The sequence below is a fragment of the Melitaea cinxia genome, chromosome 22, assembly GCF_905220565.1.
Source record: "Melitaea cinxia chromosome 22, ilMelCinx1.1, whole genome shotgun sequence".
Lineage (NCBI taxonomy): Eukaryota > Metazoa > Arthropoda > Insecta > Lepidoptera > Nymphalidae > Melitaea > Melitaea cinxia.
In genome coordinates, this window is record NC_059415.1 from 1916883 (window position 1) to 1930965 (window position 14083).

Genomic DNA, 14083 nt, shown 5'->3' on the forward strand with positions numbered 1-14083 from the left:
GGTTTCAGATTATTCTGTATACATAAACGTGAGATAAAGTGCAAGAATTTGTTTTGAAAGAAAGAAAGAAAAATGTTTTATTGTTCACAATAATAAAAATCAAAACAATACAAATACGGTTTACACACAAATATTATGAACAATACAGGCAGCCACTCAGCATTTGCCACACTATTGCAAAAATGGTGAGTCGCTGATTTTCAGTGACTCCTCATTGTCACTCGCTTGGAGCGACATCACTGACAGCACTCAACCAAAAACACACTCACACAAATTGTAGCTCACTTAAACCACCCACTTAACCGACACCAACATATCAGAAAAAACATAAACATCCGCAACTGCCACGGACCACCTACACCCACAAAAAGAGAGCAGCACATCCACACTGACAATAAATATACATAGTTTTGTGTTGAATATGACTAAATATTTAAAACAAGCTTTTTTCAAATTGTCAAATTGTTAAACCACTATTAATATATTGGGGAACGTGTAAAAATACAATGTGCCTCTTGGAAAATCTAACATTCTCGTTGTGTTTCAACCATAAAAGGCCGTGCGAGACTCTGTACAGGCTTCGTCGAGTCTTCACTTCGGAGATTCCGCAATGCTTGAAGACAAAAGTCTTCGAGCAATGCGTCCTGCCTGTGTTGACATACGGAGCCGAGACCTGGACACTGACTAAGGGAATGGTCCACAACCGACATAGTCCACAGAATTAGCAAGTTGAAGTTGTAATAGTCTGAACTGATTGACTGACTGACTGACTAACTGACTGACTGACTGACTGACTGACGACTGACGACTGACTCTGACTGAGTCTGACTGACTGACTGATTGACTGACTGATTGACTGACTGTCTTGTATATGAAGAAGAAGAAGAAGAAGAAGAAATATACTTTATTGTGCATATTACAAGCCAACATAACATACATCTTTAAAAAATTAAATTTGCAAAACAATATTATGCACAAAGCGAGCATATGATGATTTAATTCAGTTAATCGTGGTATATTCGACACACGTAATTAGTTAGTGAGTTGCGTTTCTTTAGAAATATCTAAAAAATAACAATATATATTTATAGCTAAAGAACGCACGAGTGCCAGACCTTCGTCATTTTATAAGAGCTGAAAATTTTCTCAGCTTATGCTCCCAACACAAGCAATGGCCCAAAATCAAGTAAAAATCTAGTTTGCCTCGGTGGCTGGCTCTTCCGGGCTCTCGATTTATCAAGAGTATTATCTTTTGTTATGAAACTATTACTATTGTATGAGATAGAATACGTTTCTTGTGTGATACGAAGTCGAATATACTAGAAACGGTGACGATGGTGGGTTCGAAGGATTAGTTTCATTAGATCTAATGTTGTTTTTGGTCTATATATTTTTTTATATATAAATCTAGGTCGGCAAACAATCGTACGGCTCACCTGATGGTAAGCGATTACCGTAGCTTATAGACGTCTGCAACACCAGAAACATCGCAAGCTCGTTGCCGACCCTATTCTCAATTCCCCAGGAACACAAGACTGCATGAAAGCTGTATTATTTAGCTGTGATCTTCTGCAAGGTCGAGTTACTACCCCAGTCGGACCATCGGCTCCATATTTTGAGCGGGAAATTTCCTGCTGTGCCCTACCTCAGTTAAAGTTTTTTATATTTTATTTATATATTTATTCATCCACATGCCTTTGAGCGTGTCCTGCTATCAGTTTTTTCTGTTATGCTGATCATTTGATGATAATCATTACTCATTATGAGTATATTATCTGCTAATTATTTTCCTACTGAAATTATTGTGTATTTACCTAGCGGTAACGTATTTACAATCAGTTCAGAATATTAATTAAGCCGTTATTCAAACTATGATATCAAGTTTGTTCAATATAAATTGATTTATTGCAGTTGATGTTGCTTTTAAATTACGTAAAGTGGATTTTTTTTATTCTTTTACTGAATATTGTTGCAAATTGTAATTAAATCATACTATATGGGGGGAAATAAAATAATATAAATAAAGTTATCTGAAAGTCGCGGAAGTCTTAAATTAAATAAATTAAAACGTTTTATTTAAAAAAGCAGTAGAATATTTATGCACAGATTAAACATATGTTTTTGATGTTTTTATTTTCATTGAAAACTATTTTGATATTTTAAATTAATGTTATCTCACCAATAGTGATCGGAGTAATTTCTTTACCAATTTTTGCATTCGACGGTAAAATCATTTCATATAATTGAAATGCAATATATAAAAAATAAATAAAACGAAGCTCGAATTTCAATTTGTATTTAAATTAAAAACAAGCTAAAGTTGATGAAAATAATTCTTTTTCCGAATTTTAACTATTCATTGGAGCGTTAAAATAATTTTTAGTATTTTTATCCTTTAAGTTCAACATTAAAATGTTTTTTAAACATTGTTTAGTTCACGTTGGAAGATTTAATACATTTAAAATTTTATTGAAGACTCATTATTCCAATTGCGCAACTGATATGACAGTCCTGAAAACCTTACCCAAGAAATGTCAAACACTCAAGTTCCACCACATATGGTGTATGTGTTTGTCATGTGACGACACGTTGGCGCAACGATTACATCACTGGTTTGCAATTGTTGCGCTGGCGGGTTCGATCTGTTATACCTAGGTTTAATTCGCGGATAGTGCTGACGCCGCTATTTTAATTACTTTAAATATTTCATTTTCCATACGGTCGAGTCAGTTGCCGTTTACCATCCAGCGTGTCACCATATATATATTTTATACAGAAAAGGAAAGTGAGGTGTTTCTAGGGACAGTTACTGTAAGTGTTTGGACTATTAAATAAACTTTATCAATATTTAACCAGTTGTGTGTCTATTCTAAAAGACTACCGGGAGGTGCCGCGTAACAATTGGTGTCAGAAGCGGGATGTCGTAAGTGGTTTTCTGTATAAAACCCTGACATCCGAACCCTGGCACCCAGGTACGTCATTAGACATTACACAAGGTCACAGGCCCCACGTTGCCGTGCCTACATCAGATATACGTCTCAGGCCCCACGAGCCGAGGCAGGTCCACCAAACACACGGAACTTCTAGCAGATCTACAGCCCCACGCTGCTGAGACTGCGTCCCAGCAGAAGAACCCTCACCAGGCAACCACACCATCATCTACATTTCACATACACGTCGCTATATTGCAACGTGACGCGTTAGCTGCAATACGACTCACAGAGCCACCACGTGTCCGAGTTCCGGCCCTGCAACGTCATCAACACGTGTCACGCTTCCCAGCAGATATGATCGCGCTTGCTGTTTCATTGTGAGTTTTCTATTTTACTAAAAGCCTAAAAGTGAATAAGTGCTAGTGATCAGTGATTCTTTCCCAGAAGATTAATATATCTTAACCTTTTTTTTTAATAAACCTTAAATTCAGTAACAAGCTTAATATATTTATAGAGTCACGTATATACAACTTTTACAAAAATCTATTTACATTTTTACTAAAATTACTGTTATTTTTAATTGAATGCCTCCTAAAAAGGAAAAGACTGTAATTGAAGAAGCTCGCTCTGATTCCGACAGCAATTATTCAGATCCATCTTTAAAGTTCTCAAAACCGAAAATGGCTGAGAAGATAACTCTATCTGTTCTTACCAAATTTATAAAACCTTATAATGGTGATCGCGAATCTTTGCCAGCTTTTCTCACAAACTGCGAAAATGCTATTTCTCTCGCAACCGCTGACCAGCAGAATGTGCTTTGTAAATACATTATATCACAGCTTGAAGGCAAGGCACAAATGGCTTGCTGTCTTAAAACATTTAATAAATGGTCCGAAATAAAATCATTTTTAAAAGTCACCTTTGGTGAGAAAAAGCATTCTACGCATCTTTTAATTGATCTACAGAATTGTAAGCAAAATTCAACAGAAGATGTCACGCAATATTCATTAAGAATTGAGTCTTGTCTAACACGATTACTATCTGATATACATAACAGCTGCGAAAACTCAAACGAGTTAATAGGAAGGTTAGCTGCTATGGAGGATTTGGCATTGAATACTTTTTTATTAGGGATTAATTCAAATTTATCGCAAATTGTACGCTGTCGCAATCCTAAGACGCTATCTGAGGCTATCACACTTACTATTGAGGAGGAAAAGCTTTTAAACCTAACCAAAATTTCTCAACAACCTTCTAAATATTGTTCAATTTGCCACAGATCAGGTCATAAGACCTCTGTTTGTTTTAAAAACCAAAAACCTAATTTTACTAAATCTAACAATTTTCAAAAAACATTTCATCTACAAAATCCTCCAATTTTAAGTCGACCTTATAAACTTAATTCTAATTATAATAATAAATATTGTGTTTATTGTAAAAACAAGGGTCATGTTATAAACGAATGTCGCAAACGCGAATATAACAATAGTCGCCGCACACCGCAACCCGATTCTTCTCAGATTGCACAAAGCAACGCCACGGGTTCACGTGCACCGAATAACGATTCGCGCGTGCACCATTGTGATAATATTGATCGATGTAATACTTCTTTTAACGAAAACGATTTAAACTAAATCCGATTTCGGCCTCGTGCCAGTCGAAATCGTCGGCTATAAACGGCATAAACTCCATTTTCGATTCTCTATCATCTCAGCCTCCCCGCGAGGTAGGCCTGAGTCATATCATTATGAATACTATTCCTAATTCTTATAAATTAAATGCATCTCAGTCCTAGCCGCTGAGTCTCACTGAATCTCATAAATTAAATGCATCTCAGTCCTAGCCGCTGAGTCTCACTAAATCTCATAAATTAAATGCATCTCAGTCCTAGCCGCTGAGTCTCACTGAATCTCATAAATTAAATGCATCTCAGTCCCAGCCGCTGAGTCTCACTGAATCTCATAAATTAAATGCATCTCAGTCCTAGCCGCTGAGTCTCACTGAATCTCATAAATTAAATGCATCTCAGTCCTAGCCGCTGAGTCTCACTGAATCTCATAAATTAAATGCATCTCAGTCCTAGCCGCTGAGTCTCACTGAATCTCATAAATTAAATGCATCTCAGTCCCAGCCGCTGAGTCTCACTGAATCTTATAAATTAAATGCATCTCAGTCCCAGCCGCTGAGTCTCACTGAATCTTATAATACTAAGTCTCTTAAATCTCATAATTCTAATTTTATTCTTTTCAGGTTAATAATTCACCAATGTGTTGGAGAAAGCAAGGTTACTTCCATTGTTCATAGCCCAGGGATCTACTTTGATCCTAGTATTTCTATTAATTTTTATAATAATTATTGGCAAGTCGTCACTCATGTTGATGTCGTCACCTATAAACCTCACCTTGATAGCATTGAAAGCATTTTACTTAAAACAACGACTTTGTGTTCTAAAATACGTTCTAAAGATTTGATTGATTGTAAAGATATTGAAGATTCTATACAAAACTTATTACAAACAAACTATGCTAAGCTCGATTCTCTCTCTCATATAATATCGAATAACTCTTCCAAGACTAAAAGGTCACTAGAATTCGGTGGAGAAATTCTTAAATTCTTTTTCGGTACATTAGACGCCGATGATGCCCGGAAATTTGATGCCGCTATCGAAATCTGCCAGAAAAGCGAATCTGAATTATTTCACTTAATGAAAGAAAACATACACGTCATAAAATCAAGCTTAAATACTTTTAATTCTACTATTCGAAGACTAAACCAAAACGAAATTAAATTAAATTCCCATATAACTATACTAAATGATATTCTTTCTCAAGTTACAAAGCAAAATGATAACTTATACTACGTAACGCGAATAAATAGTCTTATCAATCTAATTGAAAGCTCCCTGATAACAATTTCTAATTCCTTAGACGTAATCCTTAATTCCATTTTATTTTCAAAAGCAAATATTTTACACCCTTCAGTTTTGAGCCCTTTTTACTTGTATAATGAATTAAAGATTCATAGTAATTTTATTGATAAGCGTACAGTTTTTCCTGTAGCTCTATCAATTGAAAACATTAACACAATAATCGATGTATCAAAGCTAACATGTTTCTATTATAACAAAAAGATTATTTTTATATTAGAAATACCATTAATATACCCAGAGAAATACATTGTTTACAAAAATATTCCTTTACCGACTCCACACGATAAAAATGCTAACACGTTTTCTTTAATTCAACCGACTAAAGCTTATATTGCAGTAACAGATGATAAGCTCAGTTACGTCTTGTTAGATAACTTAAACAATTGTAAGTTGATAAACGATGAGTATTCTATATGCCCTATGCTCAGCATTTATTCGAGTATAAATAATCCTTGTTGTGAAAGTAAATTGTTAACAGAAGTAGTCCTATCAATGCCACCTGAATGTAATCATAAAATTTTGTATGGTGATGTCGATATTTGGCAAACGCTTAGTAATAATAAGTGGATATTTGTTCAATCTAAACCATGTAAATTAACTGTTAAATGTAATGGAAATTTGTTTGATTATTCCATAATAGGAACTGGAATTGTCAAATTGACAGATGACTGTATTGGTTATTCGAAAATTAAGCAACTATTACCGTCTATTTCGAAAAAATTGTACATTAAGAGCAGCAACATAAATATTAACTTTAACATACTAGATGATGAGTGTTGTAAAAAGGAAAAATTTAATCATACTTTGCCTCATTTGTTGCCTATTAGTTTATCAAATATTAATTTAGAAAGTTTGCAGTATTCATCTCATAAACTAGATTATCTAGAAAATGAAATAAATAAAGCTCAAGAACAGTCTCATTTTATACGCTACGGAAATTTGTATTCGGTGTTTACATATATTTTAATGGTTTTAGCAGTTTTATTTATTATATACAAATTCTTTAAATGTTTTTGTTCTAGAAAGAGAAGTAGAATGTATTGTATAAATATATACAAAAAATGTAATAATGAACGAAAGCATCAGACCAAAGTTACTAACTCTATTGAGATGTCAGATATCTCAAGTGATGATAAATCCTTAAATTCTTTACCCGATACAAGAGAAAATGTAATGAGACTCTCAAATCGTAATGTATCCAATTTCTAAATAAATGTTTTTTATACTAATTCTAAATATTAAACTAATGTCTTAAGATTATCAATGTACTATTTCTTACACTACTCATTATACTAACTCATATACTAATTCTTATAATAAATAATAATCTTAACTCTAAGATAAATATACTTAGATACTTATAAAAGTTTGTTATGATTTTTTATTTATGATTTTGGCAATTTTTGACAATTTTATAAATTTTATGATTTTTGTGAATTTTATTAAATTTATATTTTCTTTAAGAATTGTTTGTGTGTAGAATAGACTAACATTAGTCATATAAGTTAAAATGTTACTAACACATATGGATGAATTTTCTGAAACAAACTTATTATTATAATTATGACATTATTATAATTTTATAATAAAATGTCAAATTCTTAATTATTGATGATAATATTAACATTGTTAAAATTTTAGCTAAGCAGCTCTCTTATTGTTTAATGATAAATTTTATTTTTTTAATTCCAATTAATTAATATTTTGGTAAAAATTGTAAAACGCTCATTTTCCTTTCTGACCTTTTCGATTTTAGTCGCGTCTCAATTCCGCTTCATCTTTAAAGATAAAGCTCCATCAAAAGGGGGGAGATGTTATACCTAGGTTTAATTCGCGGATAGTGCTGACGCCGCTATTTTAATTACTTTAAATATTTCATTTTCCATACGGTCGAGTCAGTTGCCGTTTACCATCCAGCGTGTCACTATATATATATTTTATACAGAAAAGGAAAGTGAGGTGTTTCTAGGGACAGTTACTGTAAGTGTTTGGACTATTAAATAAACTTTATCAATATTTAACCAGTTGTGTGTCTATTCTAAAAGACTACCGGGAGGTGCCGCGTAACAGATCCCCGCACATGACAAACATTTGTATTGGCCAGATGTTTGCCGTATTCTGGATGTGTGTGCAGTCCTTGTAGGTCTCCCCACCGTGGCTCGGAGAGCGCGTTAAACTGTCGGTTCCAGTTGTTATCATGTACACCTGATAGCCATCGTTAGTCATAGTTGGGAATATTTCCGCCAACACGTACTTGAGCATTTTGAGCAGCGTGGAGAATTAAGCTCTGATCCTTCTCCTATATAGGGTAAGAGGCCTATGCCCTGCAGTGGGATATGACTGAAGCGAGCGAAACGTGTATCATCTGTATGTACTACTCTATATGCTTATATGTGTGTATCTGTCATCTGTATCTATGTACGTTGACGCTTCTATTCGTGTCGTGTGAAGTATTAATTCTGTCACGTTGCGTAAATCTCATCATGTCAAATATTCGTCGCGTTATAACGAATAGCATCTTACTCTTTATAACTTATAATTTTGGTGATTTGTTCTATTCCGACCTTGATTCTGGTTGACAAGACCTGACGGTATGATATGGATGCATTAATTTCCATAGGTCCCTTTTGATTTAGCTATAATATATATGTGTGAGTGATTACTACAAATTATTTAATTTCATTTAAATTGAAAAAAAAAAAAATAGATTTTATTTATGAATTTTAAAAGTATCTCTCAAACATTTATTTCGTAGTCTTATAAAAATATTTTAAAGATTGTTATTCATGGATATTTATTTATCTATCATAAAAAAATTAAAAAACAATTTTGGAACACATTTCATTAAAAATGTATTTACATAATAAATAATTCCATGATCCATTTTTACTGAAGTTGATTTCTAAGCTATATCATTTCTTATTTTCTCAAGATGGGCACATTTTTCTTAAGTAGACATTTAACGAATAGACAAGTTAAGTGATCAAGAGCCACAGATACTTTACCGGACAATTGGCTAAGGGTAAGGATGAGGATAACAAGAAACCTTCCTGCTTCATTTAGTCTCTGTGCGAATTACAATTACATTAGCTATTTTATTTAGAAAATAAGATGTTATAATATATATATATATATATATATATATATATATATATATATATATATATATATATATATATATATATATATACACTCAGGCTTTGCAGTAACAGGTAATTATGTACATAACCGGAGATTAATTTATGGGATTGGGTGGAAAGGGAGTGAAGGGGGGGGGGTCATAAATAACAAAAATTTAACCTCCCATAAATTAATCAACGGTTATGTACATTATAGCCCGGTAACAAAAGGTATCTATGATTTTTTTTTAAATATAACTAGGGCGGGAAACAAGCGTACGGCTCATTTGATGATAAGCGATTACCATAGCTATAGTTGTTACCGTTGCCGAACCTATCCCCGATTCTCCCCAGGAGCTCTGCGCAACTTACTCACCAAAAGGAAAACAGCACTGCTTGAAAACAGTATTATTTAGCTGTGATCTTCTTTAAGGTTGAGGTACTACCCCAGTCGGGCTGCTCCATATTTGAGCAGGAAATTTCTTGCTGTGCCCTACCTCAGTTAAGTATATCAAATCCAACAGAACGCTGTGTGGCTACGGTAGTAAATAATATAGCCACCCCTTCTCTTCCCGTGGGTGTCGCAAAAGGCGACTAAGGGATAAGACAGTTCCACTACCACCTTGGAAGTTAAAAAGCCGACCGATGGCGGGATAGCCATCCAATTGATGGCTTTGAAATACACAGGCCAAAAACGGGCAGCAGCGTCTTCGGTGCAACAAAGCCAACCCTGCGGACACCAACCCGCTTGTCCAGCGTGGTGACTATGGGCAAAACACATGAGTTCACGGCATTTTTGGCGTGAACTTGTGAAGGCCTATGTCGAGCAGTGGACTGTGATAGGCTAAAATGATGATGATGATGATGATGAACAGAAAATTAATTTGACAAAGGTGGATTTGTTCATTGGAGTGCAATAATGTCCTGTGTTAAAAGGAATCACTCTTCCTTAACACAGCGATACTTAACTATAAGTTAAATTATTTTTTCATAAATCTAATACAGCTTTAATATCCGCAAAAGTGCCCGTTACTTCTAAGTTCCGCTAATTTTATTAATTACTGGCGTACTTTATCCTAATTTCCTTTACACGTTATAACATTGTCAATATGACGGGTAGACTAGTAGTTTTCTTAAACTTTATTTTTATACACAAGAGAAATTCCTACTGGGGGCCGTTGAGTGTGTAGCGTTTATTGATTTAATTTTAATCGAGATTTGACGAGTACTTTTTGAGTTATCTCTGATAATGCGTATTTACTTGGCTAATTTTTCGCCTACCTACGTTATATTACTGGTCGACATAATTTAAGTTTTTTTATTCAAAGCCAGTAAACACAACTATTAATACAGTAGTTGTAAAGACACTAAATTAAATGGGTTGTAATTTGTATATAATTTATTAGTTCTTCCGCAATATTTCATGAGATCTTTTGAGTTTTGATAACAGCAAAAGTTCTTCGTTTAATTGTTTGTATCGTACAAGAGCGTGCTTGTCGTTTGTCACATGTTTGTGACGTTGATTTAGTGTCTTCGGCACAATGGGGCCGAGCCATTGTGCCCCGCGGTACAAGATTATTCGCTTAGTTGGAATGGGTTAATACCTACTGAAATACATTACAGCACGCTGGACATTCCTTTATTGTTGTGTATTATAATATTTTATATATTTGTAGTTTTATTTCAAGATATTTGAAAAATGGTTTTTTGAATAACTTCATAAAATATTAGCGAATTGCGCTGTTTTCAGCGTAGACGATTCTACACCCTTTGATCATAAATTTTGATTTTTATGCCAAATTTGATTTAAAATGGTAAAACAATTTTTTACTCTTTAAAACTATTGCTGTATCTAATTACCCTCTCCAGAAATGGAATTTGGAAAAATGCTTCTTAGTATGCCTCTACGCCACAAACACAGATACGTGACCGCTTCGACGGCCTCTTGAAATGTCATAGTCATTCTCATCTTTCATCATTCCAGCCTATTGCAGTCCACTGCTGGACATAGGCTTCCACAAGTTCGCGCCAAAAATGCGTGAACTCATGTGTTTTGGCCATAGTCATCACGCTGGGCATGTGGGTTAGTGACCGCAGGGCTGGCTTTGTCGCACCGTAGACGCTGCTGCCCGACATAGTGATTCCATTTGTCGTGTTTTAATAGTTCTTATATGTAAATATTATATTATTCTTGATGTTATTTATCTGTAATTCTTGAAATTCCCTTTAAATTGTTAATGTTATCTTGTAAATGGCTTTCATGTCATTCGTCATATGTTTGTGACATTGATTTAGTGTCTTCATGCCGACGCTACGCGACCTCGTTGAACAAGATCGTTCGCTTAGAAATGAGGATATTTAATAATGAATTGATATTCATTTAATATTCTAAATTGATGTTCATTTAATTTAGAATTAAAAAGTAAAATTAGGTTTATTGGAATCTTCTAAATTTTTTCCGATAAAAATAACATATAAATTGTAAATGTTAAAGTGAGTAAGAATATTTATTATAGATTTATTTACATACTATATAAAAGCAATATTGATTTTTATTAATAAGACTATTATAAGAAGAATAATTGTTTGCTGGCAAACGAAAAAAAAAAAACTACTTCAATTACATCAACAAGTAATACAACGTAGATAGACGAAAAATAGTCAAGTAACTACGCGTTATCAAAGATTACTCCAAAAGTTGTAAACAGATATCGATGAAATTTAAATGTGACCACATAATAAACAGCTTTCGATTAAATTAAAAATCATCAAAACCGGTACACCCAGTAAAAAGTTATGCGGATTTTCGAGGGTTTCTCTCTATTTCTCTGGGATTCCATTATCAGATCCTGGTTTCCTTATCATGGTACCACACTTGGGATATCTCCTTTCCAAAAAAAAGATTATCGAAATCGGTTCATACACGACAAAGTTATCCCCGGACATACATAAAAAATATATATATATTGAATTGGTCGAATTGAGTAACCTCCTCTTTTTTTGAAGTCGGTTAAAAAAGTAGACTTGAACTTACTGACTCTTCTAAGTTTTTTTTTTTTTTTTATTAAAAAAGTCTAGATATCTTGGGAAATGTCAAAGATAGTGAGAATGGATGGTCATATAAATTCGTATGGCCAAATGGAAGTTTCATTCTTTCACATAAAACCTACTTTTTGGAGATCATAGATCAATATCTGAATTAGCATACAAAGCACATTTTAACCCTAAAACTCTTACGAGAATTGAAGTTACGTGGAAACGAGTATATCCTATAGGAACGGCTAATATTTTATATGTAAATAGTTTTAGAAATTTTATTCTTTTTTTTACAATTGCATTGTTTCGACGCTAGTAAATTATTATATTTCTTTATTTCTATTTAAATTTTCTCAATGAATTTAAGATTTAAATTCGACTCAAATATTCTCATAAACGAAAACTTATTTATACATTTTCACAAAAGCGACGGTGACTGCGGACGTGGTCCGAACTTCTGGACAAAATAATTTCGACGTTTATTTTATTTATATTTCGAAAAGTTGAATTATGAGACTGTCGCCGAGGCTATTGTTCTATCGTACTTTTGAGTTTGTTCCGAAATATAATGCATTCGGTACTTTTGTTTCTCTTGATATTGAGAATACAGGTATGATTTTACAGTTAAACTTTTCCATTTTAAGAAGTTATAATAGTGTTTTTATGCATTATAATATAAAATATAATAAAAATTATAATATAATAATAAATACATAAGATTTTACCAGGCCTAGAGTAGTTGAAAGGAATAGCATTTATGACGGATACATGGAGTTTTTATGTATTCGTTTTTTTTTAAATTCCCTTTTTATAAAATAAAAAAGGACAAAGAAGGCGGTATTATTGCTCTAATTCTTCTTATTTTCGTAATAATATTCGTAAAGAAGTACAGATTTCATAAAGTTTTAAAATCCTGACCAACATCGATGATCACAATCTTGTTATAAAAACATTTATTACAAAGTAACAAGTCGCAACAAGTTCAATTTGTAGGTTGTTATCGAATAAAATTTTACAAAGAGAGAAATGATATCCAGTAAGTTCAGAGTTAAAAGTTTACCGTCTCATCTATTAATGGTTACGTGACCCAACTACTGTTAAGCAAGTTGTGATACAAATATGAAAAAACTATTTAAGTATGGCTTTAAGGTATTTGCAATGCGTTTTTCTGTTGGTATGAAAACTTGATCATGATGATTTACACAAACTACGTTTTTTTTATGTTACTAGGTTGGCAAACAAGCGTACGGCTCACCTGATGGTAAGCGATTACCGTAGCTTATAGACACCTGTAACACCAGAAACATCGCAAGCGCGTTGCCGACCCAATCCCCAATCCCCCCAGGAGCTCTGGTCACCTTGCTCAAAGACAGGAACACAATACTGCTTGAAATCAGTATTATTTTGCTGTGATCTTCTGTGAGGTTGAGGTACTACCCCAGTCGGGCTGCTCCATATTTTGAGCAGGAAATTCCTTCTGTGCCCTACCTCAGTTACTACGTATATGTAAGTATAATTTTATACTGCATAGAACTGATCTAAAATGTAATGATTGCTTGCATATGAAGCAGCTGGGCAAAGGTCTCTTGGGTATCAAGGGGAAAGGGTCGAATCTCAATCTATGGAGGGGTAAAGTTTCGACACTTGTTACCTTATAGGAGCAAATTTTAAAAATATAAAAAAATGCCTGTTTTATTTTACAGATGCCAATTTCATTTCCTCTAATACTGAAACCAGTTACGCGGTAAATATTAGGTGAATATAGCCGTTATTTAAGCAGGTAAAATAAAAGTAGACCTATTTCCAGGCAAATTAGTATTTTGTTAAAAGGCAAACAAAGAAAGCCATACTTTGCACGTGATAGAATGTAGTTGCATTCGATACTGGGTAATTACGGGCTGCCTTCGCTGAAAAAATATCTCTAATACGTAGGGACAGGAAAAAAATACTTAAATGGTAATTCTGTTATCACTAAAGGCTCTCTCTAAATGTAGGTTGTTTATAGTAAATAGAATATTACTGGACACTAAGTAGCTTGTTGCGAAATATATCAGAAAAATTTAAAA

At 33.6% G+C, this 14083-nt stretch overlaps 1 long non-coding RNA gene across 1 annotated transcript; it reads right to left on the reverse strand.

Moving 5' to 3' along the window:
• Window positions 1–3356: 3356 nt before the first annotated feature.
• On the reverse strand, window positions 3357–3764 carry LOC123664665. Its single transcript, XR_006744860.1, has 2 exons — window positions 3700–3764; window positions 3357–3431 (listed from the first exon to the last, which is right to left on the reverse strand). It is a non-coding gene; the product is annotated as an uncharacterized LOC123664665 (long non-coding RNA).
• Window positions 3765–14083: the final 10319 nt, after the last annotated feature.